This window comes from Eptatretus burgeri, chromosome 2, assembly GCF_056783735.1.
Source record: "Eptatretus burgeri isolate ZD-2024b chromosome 2, Ebu_testis_v1, whole genome shotgun sequence".
Taxonomy (NCBI): domain Eukaryota; kingdom Metazoa; phylum Chordata; class Myxini; order Myxiniformes; family Myxinidae; genus Eptatretus; species Eptatretus burgeri.
Window position 1 is genome coordinate 130,972,239 of NC_140962.1, and position 22,174 is coordinate 130,994,412.

At 40.3% G+C, this 22,174-nt stretch overlaps 2 non-coding genes and 1 pseudogene across 2 annotated transcripts; all 3 read left to right on the forward strand.

Moving 5' to 3' along the window:
* Window positions 1–1,838: 1,838 nt before the first annotated feature.
* LOC147033142 (U1 spliceosomal RNA) lies at window positions 1,839–2,023 on the forward strand (annotated as a pseudogene).
* A 9,651-nt stretch (window positions 2,024–11,674) lies between these two features.
* LOC147033143 (U1 spliceosomal RNA) lies at window positions 11,675–11,838 on the forward strand. The gene has a single exon (XR_015055656.1). It is a non-coding gene; the product is annotated as a U1 spliceosomal RNA (small nuclear RNA).
* Window positions 11,839–21,380: 9,542 nt separating this feature from the next.
* On the forward strand, window positions 21,381–21,543 carry LOC147033144 (U1 spliceosomal RNA). Its single transcript, XR_015055631.1, has one exon. It is a non-coding gene; the product is annotated as a U1 spliceosomal RNA (small nuclear RNA).
* Window positions 21,544–22,174: the final 631 nt, after the last annotated feature.

Genomic DNA, 22,174 nt, shown 5'->3' on the forward strand with positions numbered 1-22,174 from the left:
CCTGGCCCTAGCTGAAAACAGAAAACTAGACCTTGCAGTACTGAACCTTGACCTGGCGAAAGCATTTGACAACGTTTCCCGGGATTATTTGTGGGACCTATTGAGGGTGTTGTCCTTTGACACGAATCTGGTTCAAGCTTTGCGATGTCTTTATGATAACTCGACCGCAAAAATAGTGATAAATAATGGAGTGATAGAAGGATTTAAAGTGGAGAAAGGGGTCAGGCAAGGGTGTCCCTTATCCCCCCTTCTCTTTGTTTTGGCAACTCTCCCTCTTGTCTCGGCTTTAGAGGATAAGGTGGATGGATTTAGAATCCCAGGTATGGTTAGGGAAGGCATAGCCTCTCTGGCATACATGGATGATATCGTTATATTTGCTCGTAACAATTTCTCCTTATGGGAGGCTGTGGGATGCTGTATGGCTTTTGCGAAAGCATCGGGACTCCATGTCAACTTCAATAAGAGTAGGGTCTTGGTTTTTGGTGAACGGTTTGATCGGCCCAGGATTCAAGCTATGTTTGGGGGTCTGGCAGAACAGGTGAAGGTTTTGGGAGTGTTCTTGGGGAAAGGAGAGAATCCGGCATGTAACTGGCGGGACAAGTTGTCACAGATCAGAAAGTGCAGCAGAGAATGGAAGGAACGGAAGCTTGCCTCTCGGGACAAAGCGCTGATTGTCAAGGGACAATTTTTCCCATGTTGAGGACTTTAGCTGAAGTGCTGCCTCCCCTACCCGGCGTCGTTCGTCGATTTAAAGGGGATCGTGTACGGGTTCTTCTGTGCATCATGGATTTTTAAACCGAGCTGGATCGAATTGTGTAAAAGGGAGGTGTGTGGGGGCAGAGGTTGCCCAGATCTTCCTTTATGGCTTTGCTTAGCTTCTGTCGCATGTCATTTGGGGCCACTGAATGGGGAACGGTGGGGATTGGCAGCGCTCATCCGTTACAATATGGGACCTATCCTGCGTGGGTGGGACTTGTTTGACTTCAGATTAACAGGTCCCTACAATTGGTTTCCCATGTATCCCTGTGATCTACTGAAACAAGCTATTGTGGATTATGAGTTGAAAAAGTTGGAGAAGGTCACATTTCCAGCTTTAAAACTACATGTCTCCGCTGGTGAAGAAACAAGTATTATTCGGGGAACCTCGGTGGGGTGGAGTTCTTCATTTTGGCTGTCTATCGCATCGTCGTTGATGCCTGGTCATCACAGTGACCTGGCATGGTTACATGTTCAGGGTTTACTCCCCTCACGTCTTCAATGCTTCACACGTGGTCTTACCCGAACAGTGGAATGTCCGTATGCTGGGTGTAGTCAACCAGAATCTGTTTCCCACTACATGTGGTCATGTGTATTTGCCCAAAGGTCTTGGGGTATTATAAACGTGCGTTGGCTTTCCACCCTGTTTCCAGATATGTTAACACAGGAAGTGGTAATGAACGGTATATGTGTGCGAGTTCCTGCTTTGCAGAAAACAACATATTGGAGGATTCTATGTGCGGCGAAGACTGCGCTGTGGAAATGCAGATGCCTGGCCATCTTTGGAAGATTCAACTGGGACCCTGATCTCTTTGTGGCCATCTTCCTCAACGAGATCATTGACTGTTTGAGACTTTTGGGAAGAGCCTCTGTCAGGGAGAAAGCCTTGTGGAAAAAAATGTTTCCCAAGCCTGGGTAGTTTGTGGCATGTGCTCCCATTACATTCATTGAGTGTTTGAAAACCCCTTGAGATTGTCAATGTATGGACAAAAGTAAGACAGGTACTGTAAAATGCAAAGTATTTGTTTAATTGCTCCGAATGTTGGAGGTTCTTTATTGTTTGCTGACTTTTTTTTGTACCAATGACATGAAGATGGTGAAACCGCCAGGTGTGTGTTTTCGAATTTCTAATAAAACAATACGGTTCTCTCATGGTGAGACTCCCCCATTGCACTCCGGGGGGGTTGACCCTTGCGATTTCCCCAAATGTGGGAAACTCGACCGTACAATTTGTGGGAGTGGGGGAATGCGTTCGCGCTGTCCCCTGATCTTAAAACAACAAACAGATAAACTGACCCTGCTTGGTGTTGGATGAATATTTCTGGTGTCTTGGGATCGCAGGGTCTTGAGCTTGAGATCCTGTCCCCATTGAATTAAAACCATGTGGGGTTGAAAGCTTCTCATCCTTCCCAGGTCGCTGAAATAAGTACCATTTGGCATTTGGGGCATTTCATCAGTGGCACGACCACACCTTCAGCCAGTGATGCCACCTGCAGCCTTGTGCTTTATCCGAAGCAGGAGGAGATGATAAACTTGAATTTTATGACTGGAAGGATGGTTTATATTCTTGGAGGTAAACTCATTCATCTATCGCTGGAATGGGATTTTAACAGGAGCTTGACAGCTCATGGTGATATATTGCAGGAAGAAGAGATGTTCAGAGCAAGCAACGACTGCAATTGCTCGGCATGGGGTCCTGAGACAGGAAGGGGTCCCCGCGGGTGGGATCTCACTTTGCAGACAAAACGTATGGCCTTGTGAGTGGTGGTAAACACAACCCAAAGGGAATGCTCTATCGTAAGAAAACAAAGCAGTGTCAAGTGATGAATCGATTTAAAAAATGTTTTCCCTGATGTTTAACGAGACTGGACTGTCACTAAATGAGGAGGTGACGATAGTGTTATTTGAGAAAGCAGGTGTAATGATAACGAGGGTTAATGTACACAAATTCAACAGTAATAATAATAAAACACGTATAATTCCTAATGTTAATACACATCGATATTGTTTGACAAATCCACACCACAATTTATTGTACGATAACGAAACACTCCTCATGAGTAAATGGACCAACCCATGCACACAACAGAACGTTGAAGTTTTTAAAATCAGAACCTCTCCCGGGGATAAAACGAAACTACCCTTGCGGTGCTGAAAAGGGGAAAAATTATTCCGTTAAAAAAAATGTTAAAATTCACCCGAAATTATCTTTCTTCATTACACCAACGGCAGATCCAGAAGGAGGGTCCTCCGCCGAGTACATGTCCTGAGGTGTAGTCAGTTCCCATTCAGCTTGGACAGCGCTCGCCAAGTGACTTAACCACTCAAACCTGCACTCCAACGAAATGGTTGATAAAGAATGGCTGGCTCGGCAAGCCAAAGCGAGATGATGGTCATGGAACACACCCCTGATCAGGTTTTGGTGTGAGTTTGTGTTTCAGGCTGGCGGTGAGATTCGGGGTTTACCGTCATTCTAATGGGGTAAAATAATTAGATTCGGGGGTTACCGTCATTCTAATGGGGTAAAAATAATTAGATTCGGGGGTTACCGTCATTCTAATGGGGTAAAATAATTAGATTCGGGGGTTACCGTCATTCTAATGGGGTAAAAATAATTAGATTCGGGGGTTACCGTCATTCTAATGGGGTAAAAATAATTACATTCGGGGGTTACCGTCATTCTAATGGCGTAAAATAATTAGATTTGGGGGTTACCGTCATTCTAATGGGGTACAATAATTAGTAAAAGAGCAATCAGAGATTTTAGACCATCTGCACGACTTGTTTTGTGTGGTGTTTGTGTGGTGTTTGTGTCGTGTTGTGTGTTACATAATTAATGAGACATAACTAGAACTGCCACTTTAAAACTGCTGGCAGTGATGACCGGGTCCCAAGTTGTCCCGCTTTAATGGAACCCCGCTTTGATCGGACACTTGATTCTGACCCATGGCGTTTGTCATTATTCAATTGAGCCGAATTCAACAACAACAAAAAAAATCAAAAAGAACCTCGTTTAAAAAAAAAAAAATCTGGCTGTCAGACCATGTGTCAGAGCAGGTTGAAATTTAAAATATGTATATATTCCCCATCAGTTCGAGATCATAATTTTGACGTTTCACATCGATCAATAAAGCGGTTCAAGAGAAATAATTTCAATAAAGATTTTCGCTCAATCCAATATGGCTGAGAGACCATGTGACATCAATTGTTATTGGTGAATTCTCTGGTATCCCCAAGGCTTGTTGAACATTTGTGTGAAGTTTCCCCGAGATCTGTCCATCCTTTCTGGAGAAGATGTTTGAAGGTTTTTGGGTAAATTCAATATGGCTGCCAAACCATGTGACCAATGATGTTGTATGTGCAAACGTTTTGTTCCTCATGGATAGTCGATCATACATGGGAGGTTTCACCTCAATCTGTTAAGTCGTTTCAGAGAAGATTTTTGAAATTTCATTAAAAAAATATATGGTTGCTGAATCATGTGACCGATGACTTCATCATTTTTTTTTTTCTGTGGACCAATTAATCCCAAAATGACCCTCAAATTTTTCAAAGATAAAATGTCATGTTCTACGTTTGGAATTACGACGTCATAACGAAGGCACCTATGACATCATAAAATCAATCTTATTCCACACGAAGTGTACTTGCCATGTGCCAAGTTGCAATTTTTTCCTTGGTGTGGTTTCAGAGACACAGAGGTTCAATTGTTCCCCGTTTCCCAACATGGCCGCCACACCACGTGATCAAGGACATCATCATAATTATCGTTAAAACATTCCACGAAAGTATTCGCTCCTATGGTCAAAATTTTGTCTCAATCTGACAAGCGGTTGCAGAGAAAAACAGTAAAGTCATGTGCGGACAAACAAACGACAAGGAAACAAACAAACAGAGGACAGTTGTGAGAGGAACATGGCTGAGACGGAGGATCTCGTTTTTGCTCTCCTCTCGGCACGACGAAATGGCTGCGTGATTCTTGTGTCGTGCTGTAAATTTGCCCGCGTACAGGGCAAGACGCTCGTCATTGACTGTTCGGCAGAGCCGTGAGGTGTGTGCATTTCTGAGGAGGGACGAAGAGTGTGCCTCGTGGCCTCATCACGGGGCCTCAGGCATCGTCTCGTCGTGTGTTCGACGAGGAAGGTGGGCGATCATTGTGAGCAGCCCTCGTGTCAGAGAGGAACATTCGGCATATTCGTTCATGAGAAGTCGCACGGCGGAAGGTGAGCTCTCGTGTTGAATACCACCTCACGAATTACCTCACGTACGTTTTCCTGCCCAGAGAGCGGCTCGGCGCCATTTTGGGCACATCTTCCTGCACAGGACGAAGGGGCTCGACCTCAAAATTCAACAAGTACCATCTCTGGACAGTAAGTGCTGGAATAAAGGGAGGGTTTTCTTTCCTTTATTTTCCCCTTGTCTGTATTAAAGTCCGTGTGTGGAGGCGCCTCGACTCCAGGCTTTAATTGACCTCACGTAGAAAAAAAACGAAAAAAAAATCAGACAAATGAAAAACCACTCATCGAGTGAGAACTTGGCGAAACGGAATGGCACTCGGCAGAGCGTATCCCTCCGCCAGGCTGAACAGTTTACATTTTGTATGCCACTGATAGGTCGGATCTGATTCCGGACCTTAACCAAAATCGAATTGGCTTGTTCTCATCACCTAACCGACTCTTCCACCTCGTTTTGTCACAAATCATCCACAACTTTTAGAGATAACATGCTATATATTGTTTTTGGCCCCGTCTCACAACGGTGAAGAATCACCTGAAAAAATCTCGAGTCCGGATCCAGATTCAGATCTTCACCAAAATAGAATCAATTAGTCCTTGTCACACACCCATCCTGTCCACTAAGTTTCATCTGAATCCTTCCTCAACCTTTTGAGGTATCATGCAACATCAGTTTGGCCCCATCTCTCAATGGTGAAGAATCAGTTAAAAATTAAATAATTCTAGTATCAAGATTTGGATTTGGATCTTCACCAAAATCGAAGCATTTCTTCCTCGTGGCACTCCCAACCTGTCCACCAAATTTCGTGTGAATCCATCCATAACCTTCAGAGATATTGTGCTGTATCGTGTTGCGAATCTTGAAACCATTATCGCACTCATCATTCAGGTCCTTCAGCTCAGTTATCTCGGGAAGTGCATGTTCCATAGATAGCTCGCAGTAGGGTGAATATACTGATTCTGGCTCACCTTTCCCCATGTAAATGAATGGGGGATTTTCAGTGATTCATATTTTTTTTCCCTAAAAAATAAACCCCCTTTTTATCCCAAGGTATATTTATTTGTCTCCCCTTTTAACCTGGGGACACTTTTTTTCAAATAATCCATGCAATAAGATAAAGATTTGTTCAAGTCGCAAAGTGGTAATGTGATTTGTTAAAGGTGATTCTTAAGAAAATCTGAAACGTCTAAGCCTCTGGACACTCTTTATCAAATAACCAATGCATATTGTTTAGCTCACTCATTGAACCTATAAAGATATGTTCATTCTCAAATTCCTTCAATAGTTTAATTTTCTTTGCACAATAATCCCCATCTAAAATATTGAAAAACAAAACATTTGAATCTTTATATTTTTTAAGATTCCCCTTTTGTGCCATTACGAAATGATAAACTTCTCTTAATGCTCTTGTTTGACCACCTCCTGAGCCACATATCATTTTGAGATTATAGTTAATTGTTTTTTCATTGTTCAATTGATAACCATCAAAGTTTTCAGTCCATTCAAGGATATTCATTTTTTTCTTTACATCCTCTAACTTACTAGTTTTTAAATTGATTCGCTTATTTGTTTTATTTACCTTTGTTTTAGTTATTTTTTCAATAAGTCTTATTTGATATTTTTCACATTCATTATGTTTTCCATTTATATACCAAGACTGAGATTTTCTCCACTCTTTAGTTTGATTAATACTTGGTTTGACCATTTATATATTGCGAAAAAACGCGGCGATAGCCCTTAAAAAACCCTAACCCATCTTCCTATCTTTAAAACACAATCTATTTTATACACTCTATCATACAATATCCATAAGGAACACAATCTATTCCATTATCTAAAATAAATCTCTTATCATCAAAGGCTCCTAATGCCTTTTTATTTACTTCTTCACTATATATGTTATGTTTATAACTTCTTATTGTATTCATTTTCCTATATTCTTCAATCTTATTCATCAAACAATTATAATAATTTCTAAAAGTTATTGATTTCTTTATTACATATTTCTTTATTCCCTTTAACCTCTTATCAATCTGATCACCATACTTATAAGCATATGCCTTTGCTCTCAATCCAATAAACTCACTCATTACTTTTCCACCCAACTCATCCTTAAACTTACCAATAACCTTTTCATTCTTTTTGGAAAATAACTCACTCTTCTTGCTGAAATTACTTGTATCATATACTCCAATATTTTTCTTCATATCTTCATAAACATCATCAGTTTTTATATCTAGGATAAAACTATCAGTGTCCATATACAACAATGAAACATTTTCACCATACTCTTTCTTGAAGTCATTATACAAATAATCATACATCAATATCTTTGATAAATCAAGAACTGCTGTTCCAATATAAATTGGTTTATCCATTACAATACTTTCCTTTTTCATATGAATTGCAGAAAAGTTCTCTGAAAAAACCTCTTCTCTCTCAAAACTTGGTTTATTTATCAATCTCGAAGCTTCTTTCCAAGATGTTGCGAATCTAATGTTTTGCCTGTTTCTAACATTTTCCATAGTCTTTCCAAATACAGCATTATTCATTAATTTATAAAAGTCCCCTTCAAATTTTACTTTTGTATTTGCTCTCATATCTGTGTTGAATTGAATATACTTTTTCACCCAACGACTTTGTTTAAATTTTCAAACTCTATGAATTTTTGCTACTCTCAATCCTTCTCTCAAAAACTGTTTTAAGCTTCTCTGATGCAAAACGTATCCCTCTTTATCATAGAATGTTGTTAATAACTTTTCTGTTGATTTGCCTTTAATATTAAAACTTTTATGATAATCACTGAACCATTCTTTCTTTGGGGTTTCTTTCCCACATGCAAAAGGAAGGTCTTTATGCTTATTATGAAGATCACTCGGGTACCTCAAATCAACTTCAAAATAATAACCTTCTTCTTCGTCATTCAATTCCTCTTGAGAAGAAATAACAATATTCATCAAAGCCTTTTCATAATCCTTTTCTTCCACCCACTCTAATTTACCATAAGGCAGAGATTGAGACATTGCCCATCCATACAAATTATTAGCATCAAAATACATCAAATAATTACTATCTTTTTCACTATCATAATTTGGAAGATATTTATTATTTGCTTTAGCATATCTTTTTGAACATACTTGTGATATTCCACCTCTCTTGGACTTCTCAATCATCAAAAGCATATCAACATCACTGATTAAATCTATATCTTGTTTTGTCATTTTCAACATTGCACTCCAAGCTAAACCAGGAGCTGTGAAATAGTTGGCAGGATCTAATCCATAACAATTTTTATCATGACAGAGTGATCTAAAAGCTTCAAACACATCAGCTAACAATAAAACATCTGTTTTTAGATATAAATCATGATATTCTCCAAGGTTCTTTATCTTAAATATTTTCCATATTTCTTGTGCGTGTTTATATTCCTTATCACTTATCTCTTCTTCATAAAGGTTATTATAGAAACTTTCTTTTGAAGGAAGTTGTGTTTCTTTAAATCTCATAAATGAATCCATATAATCATAAGGATAAATTCCCTTACTTGTAAGAATTTTCTCTTTACTTTGAATTTCATTCCTTGTTTGAATTTCCTCTATCGTGAGAATTCCTTCTTTAATCAGAATTTCATCTTTAAGCAGAATTTCCTCTTTAGTTAGAATTTCATTCATTGTTCGCATTTTCTTTATAATTAGAATTTCATCTTCAGTTGGAATTTCTTCATTAATTTCCTCATTAATTCGAATTTCCTCTTTACTTTGAATTCTCTCTTTAATCTGAATCTGAATTCTTTAAGATATGGATTGCCATTGGCTCACAAGGAGCTCCTCCACCCTTTAATTGGAATTGATGCCAATTCACACATCCCACTCCTCACCACACAGTATCACATGCAAATCCAACAATGCAAAATTCAAAACAAGACGAACAAATGCAAATGTTTTACTCAGGATAAAGAAACACAGGGTACACCATGAACCAATGAATAAACCATGTTACTCAAAAAAGGGAATGTAATAAAATATATGCAATGATAATAACAAATGACTTATTCGTGAAACAATTGAGGATTCTGATCCGTCACTTGTAACACCCTCTCCCACCACCGCCGGGACGGCGCGACATGTTACACATTTACAAAGACAATTTGCATCTCCCCACCTTAGGAACTCTTGGTGAGGGGTGGGGCCCGGGGGGCTAATGAAGCCGACACATCGTTTGTCATGTGATATGACCTGTTGTTCCCATGACAGGTTTCATTGGTTGAGATAACATAAGTAAAGCTCGAACATGTGGACGTCACACAAACGGACGTAAAAACACGTATTTTAGTGTGATTGATTGAAGGGGCTCGCGGGTGGGGCCCACTGGGAAATTTGCATGGACCCTCAAATGACTGACGCCCCCCCTGCTCCTCCCCACCCATTCCACTCTCTTCTCACACCCACTCACGTGCCTCCTCCCACAACAACGCTCCCTCCCGACTCTCACGTGAGTGTCCGAAGGGAGGGGGATGTGGAGATAAAGGGAAGGAAAGGGTGGAGGTGTGGGTGGGAGTGGGGTGGCTGTCTGCACGGAGGGGGTGGTATGAGTGGAAGGAAGGGGTAGGTTGGAAGGAGGGAGGGTAGGATAGGTGGAGAGTCCAAGCGTTGCAGGTACCTTTGCTGGCGGTAAATAAATAAAGAAACACGGCAGCGATTTTAAAAAAAACATAGAACTGCCCTTCCTGAAGCTCACGTGGATCAGGAGGAACAGACACTCAAACCTCCCTCATACCCTGAACTCTGAATTTATTAATGTCGTGAACAAGCTTTGGTATATCCAGGGTGATGAAGGTTGTGGTCAAGGTTCATCGAAGTTCTGTGTGCAGTTTGGAGATGAAAGCAAATACCAATTTGGGGGATCAACCGCCCCCCCCCTTAGACCCCTCCACGAACGCACATTTTGCTGCGGTCAATACACCTTCGTGAGACATCAGATATGAAGTGTGTGGCCAACTTTCATCAAAATGGTGTGTTTGGTTCAACAGATAATGACTAAAGTTTTTAAGGACTGACTGACTCACTCACCTCCAGACACTGCTCTGTCACAAAAGCTCACCTGAGTGAATTCCAGGTGAGTGAAAAAAGGAGCATCTCCCTCTTGAGTGGCTGCTCATCAGGGACATTTCTCGTCACTGTGACTTTGCCCTTTGACATTTTGAACCAATTTTCAAATTATTTTCTCCATATTCTCATCATAACAGTTTGTTGAAAATTTAATGACAAAGCCTGAAATGGGGAAAAAGTTAATGCCTGGACAAACACACACACACACACACACACACACACACACACAAACACACAAACACACACATACAAATACACACACACACACACACACAAACAAACACACACATACAAATACACACACAAACACAGAAGCACAAATACACACACACGCACATTCACACACACACATAAACAGAAACACAAACACAAACAAACACACACACACACACACACACACACAAACACGCACACACACACACAAACAAACACACATACAAACATACACACAGAAACACCCACACACACCACACACACAAACAAATACACTCACACACACATACAAACACACACACAAACAAACACACACATACACACGCATTCAAACACACAAACATACAAACACACACACACACCACACACACACGTACAAACACACACATACACATAGATACACACACACATACACACACACAAACAAACACACACACAAACACACACACATCCACACACACACACACACACACACACACACACAAACACACACATACAAACACACACACAAACACACACACACACAAACACACACACACACACAAACACAAACATACAAACACACACACAAACAAACACACACACAAACACACACACATACACACACATACACACACACACACACACAAACACACACATACAAACACACACACACACATACAAACACACACACAAACACACACAAACAAACACACACACACAAACAAACACACACACATACAAACCCACACACACACACATACAAACACACATACACACACACACACAAACACACACAAACACACACATACAAACACACGCACACACATACAAACACACACACACACACAAACAAACAAACACACACACAAACACACACATACAAACACACAAATACAAACACACACACACACACACACACACACACACACACACACACACACACCTCATCGTCCTATTGAGTGCATCCACTCATTTAATCTCCTGTGATCTTCTCTCGAGAGTAAACAAAGCGATCCACGTGGAACAAAATGATTCAGAGATTGTTCGAACGAGGAAACAACCCAGCTGGGAAATCACGACTCAACAACGGGCGTCGTGACGTCACTTAGTTAAACATGGCATCATCACACGAGGGTAAAAATACTCAGAAGGGATAAAATCGTGAAGACTTTTTAAATTCACTGAAAACAACAGCGAAGGGAGAAATTCTTCAAATATCTAAATCATAAAATGGAACCAAATAGTCCGATGAGAATGTGTTTATAAAGTTCTTGTAACGTTCACCATTGATATAAATATTCAGGATATGGAGTGAATGGTTCCCAGTGAAGGAAGACGGTGCTCGCAGGAAGAGGAGGAATCCCGTGAATCAACAACTCATACTTACCTGACGGGAGATATACCGTGATCAACAAGGCGGTTCTCTCATGGTGATACTCCCCCATTGCATTCCGGGGGGGTTGACCCTTGCGATTTCCCCAAATGTGGGAAACTCGACCGTACAATTTGTGGGAGTGGGGGATTGCGTTCGCGCTGTCCCCTGATATTTAAACAACAAACAGATAAACTGAACCTGCTTGGTGTTGGATTAATGGTTCTGGTGCCTTGGGATCGCAGGGTCTTGAGCTTGAGATCCTGTCGCCATTGAATTAAAACCATGTGGGGTTGAAAGCTTCTCATCTTTCCCAGGTCGGTGAACTCGGTACCCTTTGGCATTTGGGGCATTGCATCAGTGGCACGACCACACCTTCAGCCAGTGATGCCACCTGCAGCCTTGTGCTTTATCCGAAGCAGGAGGAGATGATAAACTTGAATTTTATGACTGGAAGGATGGTTTATATTCTTGGAGGGAAACTCATTCATCTGAAGCTGGAATGGGATTTGAACAGGAGCTTGACAGCTCATGGTGATATATTGCAGGAAGAAGAGACGTTCAGAGCAAGCAACAACTGCAATTGCTCGGCATGGGGTCCTGAGACAGGAAGGGGTCCCCGAGGGTGGGATCTCGCTTTGCAGACAAAACGAATGGCCTTGTGAGTGGTGGTAAACACAACCCAAAGGGAATGCTCCATCGTAAGAAAACAAAGCAGTGTCACGTGATGAATCGATTTAAAAAATGTTTTCCCTGATGTTTAACGAGACAGGACTGTCACTAAATGAGGAGGTGACGATAGTGTTATTTGAGAAAGCAGGTGTAATGATAACGAGGGTTAATGTACACAAATGCAACAGTAATAATAATAAAACACGTATAATTCCTAATGTTAATACACATCGATATTGTTTGACAAATCCACACCACAATTTATTGTACGATAACGAAACACTCCTCATGAGTAAATGGACCAACCCATGCGCACAACAGAACTTTGAAGTTTTTTAAATCAGAACCTGTCCCGGGGATAAAACGAAACTACCCTTGCGGTGCTGAAAAGGGGAAAATTATTCCGTTAAAAAAATGTTAAAATTCACCCGAAATTATCTTTCTTCATTACAACAATGGCAGATCCAGAAGGAGGGTCCTCCGCCGAGTACATGTGCTGAGGTGTAGTCAGTTCCCATTCAGCTTGGACAGCGCTCGCCAAGTGACTTAAGCACTCAAACCTGCACTCCAACGAAATGGTTGATAAAGATTGGCTGGCTCGGCAAGCCAAAGCGAATTGATGGTCATGGATCACACCCCTGATCGTGTTTTGGTGTGAGTTTGTGTTTCAGGCTGGCGGTGAGATTCGGGGGTTACCGACATTCTAATGGGGTAAAATAATTAGATTCGGGGGTTACCGTCATTCTAATGGGGTAAAATAATTAGATTCGGGGGTTACCGTCATTCTAATGGGTTAAAATAATTAGTAAAAGAGCAATCAGAGATTTTAGATCATCTGCACGACTTGTTTTGTGTGGTGTTTGTGTGTTGTTTGTGTCGTGTTGTGTGTTACATAATTAATGAGACATAACTGGAACTGCCACTTTATAACTGCTGGCCGTGATGACCGGGTCCCAAGTTGTCCCGCTTTAATGTAACCCCGCTTTGATCGGACACTTGATTCTGACCCATGGCGTTTGTCATTATTCAATTGAGCTAAATTCAACAACAACAAAAAAAATCAAAAAGAACCTCGTTTAAAAAAAAAAAAATCTGGCTGTCAGACCATGTGTCAGAGCAGGTTGAAATTTAAAATATGTATATATTCCCCATCAGTTCGAGATCATAATTTTGACGTTTCACATCGATCAATTAAGCGGTTCAAGAGAAATAATTTCAATAAAGATTTTCGCTCGATCCAATATGGCTGACAGACCATGTGACATCAATTGTTATTGTTGAATTCTCTGGTATCCCCAAGGCTTGTTGAACATTTGTGTGAAGTTTCCCCGAGATCTGTCCATCCTTTCTGGAGAAGAAGATGTTTGAAGGTTTTTGGGTAAATTCAATATGGCTGCCAAACCATGTGACCAATGATGTTGTATGTGCAAACGTTTTGTTCCTCATGGATAGTCGATCATACATGGGAAGTTTCACCTCAATCTGTTAAGTCGTTTCAGAGAAGATTTTTGAAATTTCATTAAAAAAAATATATGGTTGCTGAATCATGTGACCGATGACTTCATCATTTTTTTTTTTCTGTGGACCAATTAATCCCAAAATGACCCTCAAATTTTTCATAGATCAAATGTCATATTCTACGTTTGGAATTATGACGTCATAACGAAGGCACCTATGACATCATAAAATCAATCTTATTCCACACGAAGTGTACTTGCCATGTGCCAAGTTGCAATTTTTTCTTTGTTGTGGTTTCAGAGACACAGAGGTTCAATTGTTCCCCGTTTCCCAACATGGCCGCCACACCACGTGAGCAAGGACATCATCATAATTATCGTTAAAACATTCCACGTAAGTATTCGCTCCTATGGTCAAAATTTTGTCTCAATCTGACAAGCGGTTGCAGAGAAAAACACGAAAGTTATGTGCGGACAAACAAACAGACAAGGAAACAAACAAACAGAGGACAGTTGTGAGAGGAACATGGCTGAGATGGAGGATCTCGTTTTTGCTCTCCTCTCGGCACGACGAAATGGCTGCGCGATTCTTGTGTCGTGCTGTAAATTTGCCTGCGTACAGGGCAAGACGCTCGTCATTGACTGTTCGGCAGAGCCGTGAGGTGTGTGCATTTCTGAGGAGGGACGAAGAGTGTGCCTCGTGGCCTCATCACGGGGCCTCAGGCATCGTCTCGTCGTGTGGTCGACGAGGAAGGTGGGCGATCATTGTGAGCAGCCCTCGTGTCAGAGAGGAACATTCGGCATATTCGTTCATGAAAAGTCGCACGGCGGAAGGTGAGCTCTCGTGTTGAATACCACCTCACGAATTACCTCACGTACGTTTTCCTGCCCAGAGAGCGGCTCGGCGCCATTTTGGGCGCATCTTCCTGCACAGGACGAAGGGGCTCGACCTCAAAATTCAACAAGTACCATCTCTGGACAGCTAAGTGCTGGAATAAAGGGAGGGTTTTCTTTCCTTTATTTTCCCCTTGTCTGTATTCAAGTCCGTGTGTGGAGGCGCCTCGACTCCAGGCTTTAATTGACCTCACGTAGAAAAAAAACGAAAAAAAAATCAGACAAATGAAAAACCACTCATCGAGTGACAACTTGGCGAAACGGAATGGCACTCGGCAGAGCGTATCCCTCCGCCAGGCTGAACAGTTTACATTTTGTCTGCCACTGATAGGTCGGATCTGATTCCTGACCTTAACCAAAATCGAATTGGCTTGTTCTCATCACCTAACCGACTCTTCCACCTCGTTTTGTCACAAGTCATCCACAACTTTTAGAGATAACATGCTATATATTGTTTTTGGCCCCGTCTCTCAACGGTGAAGAATCACCTGAAAAAATCTCGAGTCCGGATCCAGATTCAGATCTTCACCAAAATAGAATCGATTAGTCCTTGTCACACACCCATCCTGTCCACTAAGTTTCATCTGAATCCTTCCTCAACCTATTGAGGTATCATGCAACATTAGTTTGGCCCCATCTCTCAATGGTGAAGAATCAGTTAAAAATTAAATAATTCTAGTATCAAGATTTGGATTTGGATCTTCACCAAAAATGAAGCAGTTCTTCCTCATGGCACTCCCAACCTGTCCACCAAATTTCGTTTGAATCCATCCATAACCTTTAGAGATATTGTGCTGTATCGTGTTGGGAATCTGGAAACCATTATCGCACTCATCATTCAGGTCCTTCAGCTCAGTTATCTCGGGAAGTGCATGTTCCATAGATAGCTTGCAGTAGGGTGAATATACTGATTCTGGCTCACTTTTCCCCATGTAAATGAATGGGGGATTTTCAGCGATTCATATTTTTTTCCCAAAAAAATAAACCCCCTTTTTATCCCAAGGTATATTTATTTGTCTCCCCTTTTAACCTGGGGACACTTTTTTTTCAAATAACCCATGCAATAAGATAAAGATTTGTTCAAGTAGCAAAGTTGTAATGTGATTTGTTAAAGGTGATTCTTAAGAAATATCTGAAACGTCTAAGCCTTGGGACACTCTTTATCAAATAACCAATGCATATTGTTTAGCTCACTCATTGAACCTATAAAGATTTGTTCATTCTCAAATTCCTTCAATAGATTAATTTTCTTTGCACAATAATCCCCATCTAAAATATTGAAAAACAAAACATGTGAATCTTTATATTTTTTAAGATACCCCTTTTGTGCCATGAAGAAATGATAAACTTCTCTTAATGCTCTTGTTTGACCACCTCCTGAGCCACATATCATTTTGAGATTATAGTATATTGTTTTTTCATTGTTCAATTGATAACCATCAAAGTTTTCAGTCCATTCAAGGATATTCATTTTTTCTTTACATCCTCTAACTTACTAGTTTTTAAATTGATTCGCTTATTTGTTTTATTTACCTTTGTTTTAGTTATGTTTTCAATAAGACTTATTTGATATTTTTCACATTCATAATGTTTTCCATTTATATACCAAGACTGAGATTTTCTCCACTCTTTAGTTTGATTAATACTTGGTTTGACCATTTATACATTGCGAAAAAATGCGGCAATAGCCCTTAAAAAACCCTAACCCATCTTCCTATCGTTAAAACACAATCTATTCTATACACTCTATCATACAATATCCATATGGAACACAATCTATTCCATTATCGAAAAAAAATCTCTTATCATCAAAGGCTCCTAATGCCTTTTTATTTACTTCTTCACTATATATGTTATGTTTATAACTTCTTATTGTATTCATTTTCCTATATTCTTCTTTCTTATTCATCAAACAATTATAATAATTTCTAAAAGTTATTGATTTCTTTATTACATATTTCTTTATTCCCTTTAACCTCTTATCAATCTGATCACCATACTTATAAGCATATTCCTTTGCTCTCAATTCAATAAACTCACTCATTACTTTTCCACCCAACTCATCCTTAAACTTACCAATAACCTTTTCATTCTTTTTGGAAAATAACTCACTCTTCTTGCTGAAATTACTTGTATCATATACTCCAATATTTTTCTTCATATCTTTATAAACATCATCAGTTTTTATATCTAGGATAAAACTATCAGTGTCCATATACAACAATGAAACATTTTCACCATACTCTTTCTTGAAGTCATTATACAAATAATCATACATCAATATCTTTGATAAATCAAGAACTGCTGTTCCAATATAAATTGGTTTATCCATTACAATACTTTCCTTTTTCATATGAATTGCAGAAAAGTTCTCTGAAAAAACCTCTTCTCTCTCAAAACTTGGTTTATTTATCAATCTCGAAGCCTCTTTCCAAGATGTTGCGAATCTAATGTTTTGCCTGTTTCTAACATTTTCCATAGTCTTTCCAAATACAGCATTAGTCATTAATTTATAAAAGTCCCCTTCAAATTTTACTTTTGTATTTGCTCTCATATCTGTATTGAATTGAATATACTTTTTCACCCAAGGACTTTGTTTAAATTTTCAAACTCTATGAATTTTAGCTACTCTCAATCCTTCTCTCAAAAACTGTTTTAAGCTTCTCTGATGCAAAACATATCCCTCTTTATCATAGAATGTTGTTAATAACTTTTCTGTTGATTTGCCTTTAATATTAAAACTTTTATGATAATCACTGAACCATTCTTTCTTTGGGGTTTCTTACTCACATGCAAAAGGAAGGTCTTTATGCTTATTATGAAGATCACTCGGGTACCTCAAATCAACTTCAAAATAATAACCTTCTTCTTCGTCATTCAAATCCTCTTGAAAAGAAATAACAATATTGATCAAAGCCTTTTCATAATCCTTTTCTTCCACCCACTCAAATTTACCATAAGGCAGAGATTGAGACATTGCCCATCCATACAAATTATTAGCATCAAAATACATCAAATAATTACTATCTTTTTCACTATCATAATTTGGAAGGTATTTATTATTTGCTTTAGCATATCTTTTTGAACATACTTGTGATATTCCACCTCTCTTGGACTTCTCAATCATCAAAAGCATATCAACATCGCTGATTAAATCTATATCTTGTTTTGTCATTTTCAACATTGCACTCCAAGCTAAACCAGGAGCTGTGAAATAGTGGGCAGGATCTAATCCATAACAATTTTTATCATGACAGAGTGATCTAAAAGCTTCAAACACATCAGCTAACAATAAAACATCTGTTTTTAGATATAAATCATGATATTCTCCAAGGTTCTTTATTTTAAATATTTTCCATATTTCTTGTGCGTGTTTATATTCCTTATCACTGATATCTTCTTCATAAATTTTATTATAGAAACTTTCTTTTGAAGGAAGTTGTGTTTCTTTAAATCTCATAAATGAATCCATATAATCATAAGGATAAATTCCCTTACTTGTAAGAATTTTCTCTTTACTTTGAATTTCATTCCTTGTTTGAATTTCCTCTCTCGTGAGAATTCCTTCTTTAATCAGAATTTCATCTTTAATCAGAATTTCCTCTTTAGTTAGAATTTCATTCATTGTTCGAATTTTCTTTATAATTAGTATTTCATCTTCAGTTAGAATATCTTCATTAATTTCCTCATTAATTCGAATTTCCTCTTTTCTTTGAATTCTCTCTTTCATCTGAATTTGAATTCTTTAAGATATGGATTTCCGTTGGCTCACAAGGAGTTCCTCCGCCCCTTAATTGGAATTGATGCCAATTCACACATCCCACTCCTCACCACACAGTATCACATGCAAATCCAACAATGCAAAATTCAAAACAAGACGAACAAATGCAAATGTTTTACTCAGGATAAAGAAACACAGGGTACACCATGAACCAATGAATAAACCATGTTACTCAAAAAAGGGAATGTAATAAAATACATGCAATGATAATAACAAATGACTTATTCGTGAAACAATTGAGGATTCTGATCCGTCACTCGTAACACCCTCTCCCACCACCGCCGGGGACGGCGCGACATGTTACACATTTACAAAGACAATTTGCATCTCCCCACCTTAGGAACTCTTGGTGAGGGGTGAGGGGTGAGGGGTGAGGAGTGGGGCCCGGGGGGGGCAAATGAAGCCAACACATCGTTTGTCATGTGATATGACCTGTTTTTTCCATGACAGGTTTCATTGGTTGAGATAACATAAGTAAAGCTCGAACATGTGGACGTCACACAAACGGACGTCAAAACACGTATTTTAGTGTGATTGATTGAAGGGGCTCGCGGGTGGGGCCCACTGGGAAATATGCATGGACCCCCAAATGACTGACGCCCCCCTGCTTCTCCCCACCCATTCCACTCTCTTCTCACACCCACTCACGTGCCTCCTCCCACCCCAACCGCTCCCTCCCGACTCTCATGTGAGTGTCCGAAGGGAGGGGGATGTGGAGATAAAGGGAAGGAAAGGGTGGAGGTGGCGGTGGGAGTGGGGTGGCTGTCTGCACGGAGGGGGTGGTATGAGTGGAAGGAAGGGGTAGGTAGGAAGGAGGGAGGGTAGGATAGGTGGAGAGTCCCAGCGTTGCAGGTCCCTTTGCTGGCGGTAAATAAATAAAGAAACACGGCAGCGATTTTAAAAAACATAGAACTGCCCTTCCTGAAGCTCACGTGGATCAGGAGGAACAGACACTCAAACCTCCCTCATACCCTGAACTCTGAATTTATTAATGTCGTGAACAAGCTTTGGTATATCCAGGGTGATGAAGGTTGTGGTCAAGGTTCATCGAAGTTCTGTGTGCAGTTTGGAGAAGAAAGCAAATACCTATTTGGGGGATCAACCGCCCCCCCCCGCCCTTAGACCCCTCCACGAACGCACATTTTGCTGCGGTCAATACACCTTCGTGAGACATCAGATATGAAGTTTGTGGCCAACTTTCATCAAAATGGTGTGTTTGGTTCAAAAGATAATGACTAAAGTTTTTAAGGACTGACTGACTCACTCACCTCCAGAAACTGCTCTGTCACAAAAGCTCACCTGAGTGAATTCCAGGTGAGTGAAAAAAGGAGCATCTCCCTCTTGATTGGCTGCTCATCAGGGACATTTCTCATCACTATGACTTTGCCCTTTGACATTTTGAACCAATTTTCAAATTATTTTCTCCATATTCTCATCATAACAGTTTGTTGAAAATTTAATGACAAAGCCTGAAATGGGGAAAAAGTTATTGCTTGGACAAACACACACACACACACACACACAAACACACACACACACACACACACACACACACACACACACACACACACACAAACACAAACACACACATACAAATACACACACACACCCACACACACACACAAACAAACACACACATACAAATACACACACAAACACCGAAGCACACATACACACACGCACATTCACACACACATAAACGGAAACACAAACACAAAAAACACACACACATACAAACACGCACACACACACAAATACACTCACACACACACATACAAACACACACACACACACACACGCATACATACACATACACACACACACACACACACACACACACACACACACACAAACAAACACACACATACAAACATTCACAAATACGAACACACACACAGAAACACCCAGACACACCACACACACAAACAAATACACTCACACACACGTACAAACACACACACAAACAAACACACACACATACACACGCATTCAAACACACAAACATACAAACACACACACAGAAACACACACACACACACAGGTACAAATACACACATACACACAGATACACACATGTACACATACACACAAACAAACACACACACACAAACACACACACACATACACACATACACACACACAAACACACACACAAACACACACAAACAAACAAACACACACACAAACACACACACAAACACACACATACACACACACACACACAAACACACACATACAAACACACACACACACATACAAACACACACACAAATACACACAAACAAACACACACACACACATACAAACACACACACACACATACAAACACACACACACACAAACACACACATACAAACACACGCACACACATACAAACACACACACACACAAACAAACAAACACACACACAAACACACACATACAAACACACAAATACAAACACACACACACACACACCCACACACACACACACCTCATCGTCCTATTGAGTGCATCCACTGATTTAATCTCCTGTGATCTTCTCTCGAGAGTAAACAAATCGATCCACGTGGAACAAAATGATTCAGAGATTGTTCGAACGAGGAAACAACCCAGCTGGGAAATCACGACTCAACAACGGGCGTCGTGACGTCACTAAGTTAAACATGGCATCATCACACGAGGGTAAAAATACTCAGAAGGGATAAAATCGTGAAGACTTTTTAAATTCACTGAAAACAACAGCGAAGGGAGAAATTCTTCAAATATCTAAATCATAAAATGGAACCAAATAGTCCGATGAGAATGTGTTTATAAAGTTCTTGTAACATTCACCATTGATATAAATATTCAGGATATGGAGTGAATGGTTCCCAGTGAAGGAAGACGGTGCTCGCAGGAAGAGGAGGAATCCCGTGAATGAACGACTCATACTTACCTGACGGGAGAGATACCGTGATCAACAAGGCGGTTCTCTCATGGTGAGACTCCCCCATTGCACTCCGGGGGGTTGACCCTTGCGATTTCCCCAAATGTGGGAAACTCGACCGTACAATTTGTGGGAGTGGGGGACTGCGTTCGCGCTGTCCCCTGATATTTAAACAACAAACAGATAAACTGAACCTGCTTGGTGTTGTATTAATGGTTCTGGTGCCTTGGGATCGCAGGGTCTTGAGCTTGAGATCCTGTCGCCATTGAATTAAAACCATGTGGGGTTGAAAGCTTCTCATCTTTCCCAGGTCGGTGAACTCGGTACCCTTTGGCATTTGGGGCATTGCATCAGTGGCACGACCACACCTTCAGCCAGTGATGCCACCTGCAGCCTTGTGCTTTATCCGAAGCAGGAGGAGATGATAAACTTGAATTTTATGACTGGAAGGATGGTTTATATTCTTGGAGGGAAACTCATTCATCTGAAGCTGGAATGGGATTTGAACAGGAGCTTGACAGCTCATGGTGATATATTGCAGGAAGAAGAGACGTTCAGAGCAAGCAACAACTGCAATTGCTCGGCATGGGGTCCTGAGACAGGAAGGGGTCCCCGAGGGTGGGATCTCGCTTTGCAGACAAAACGAATGGCCTTGTTAGTGGTGGTAAACACAACCCAAAGGGAATGCTCCATCGTAAGAAAACAAAGCAGTGTCACGTGATGAATCGATTTAAAAAATGTTTTCCCTGATGTTTAACGAGACAGGACTGTCACTAAATGAGGAGGTGACGATAG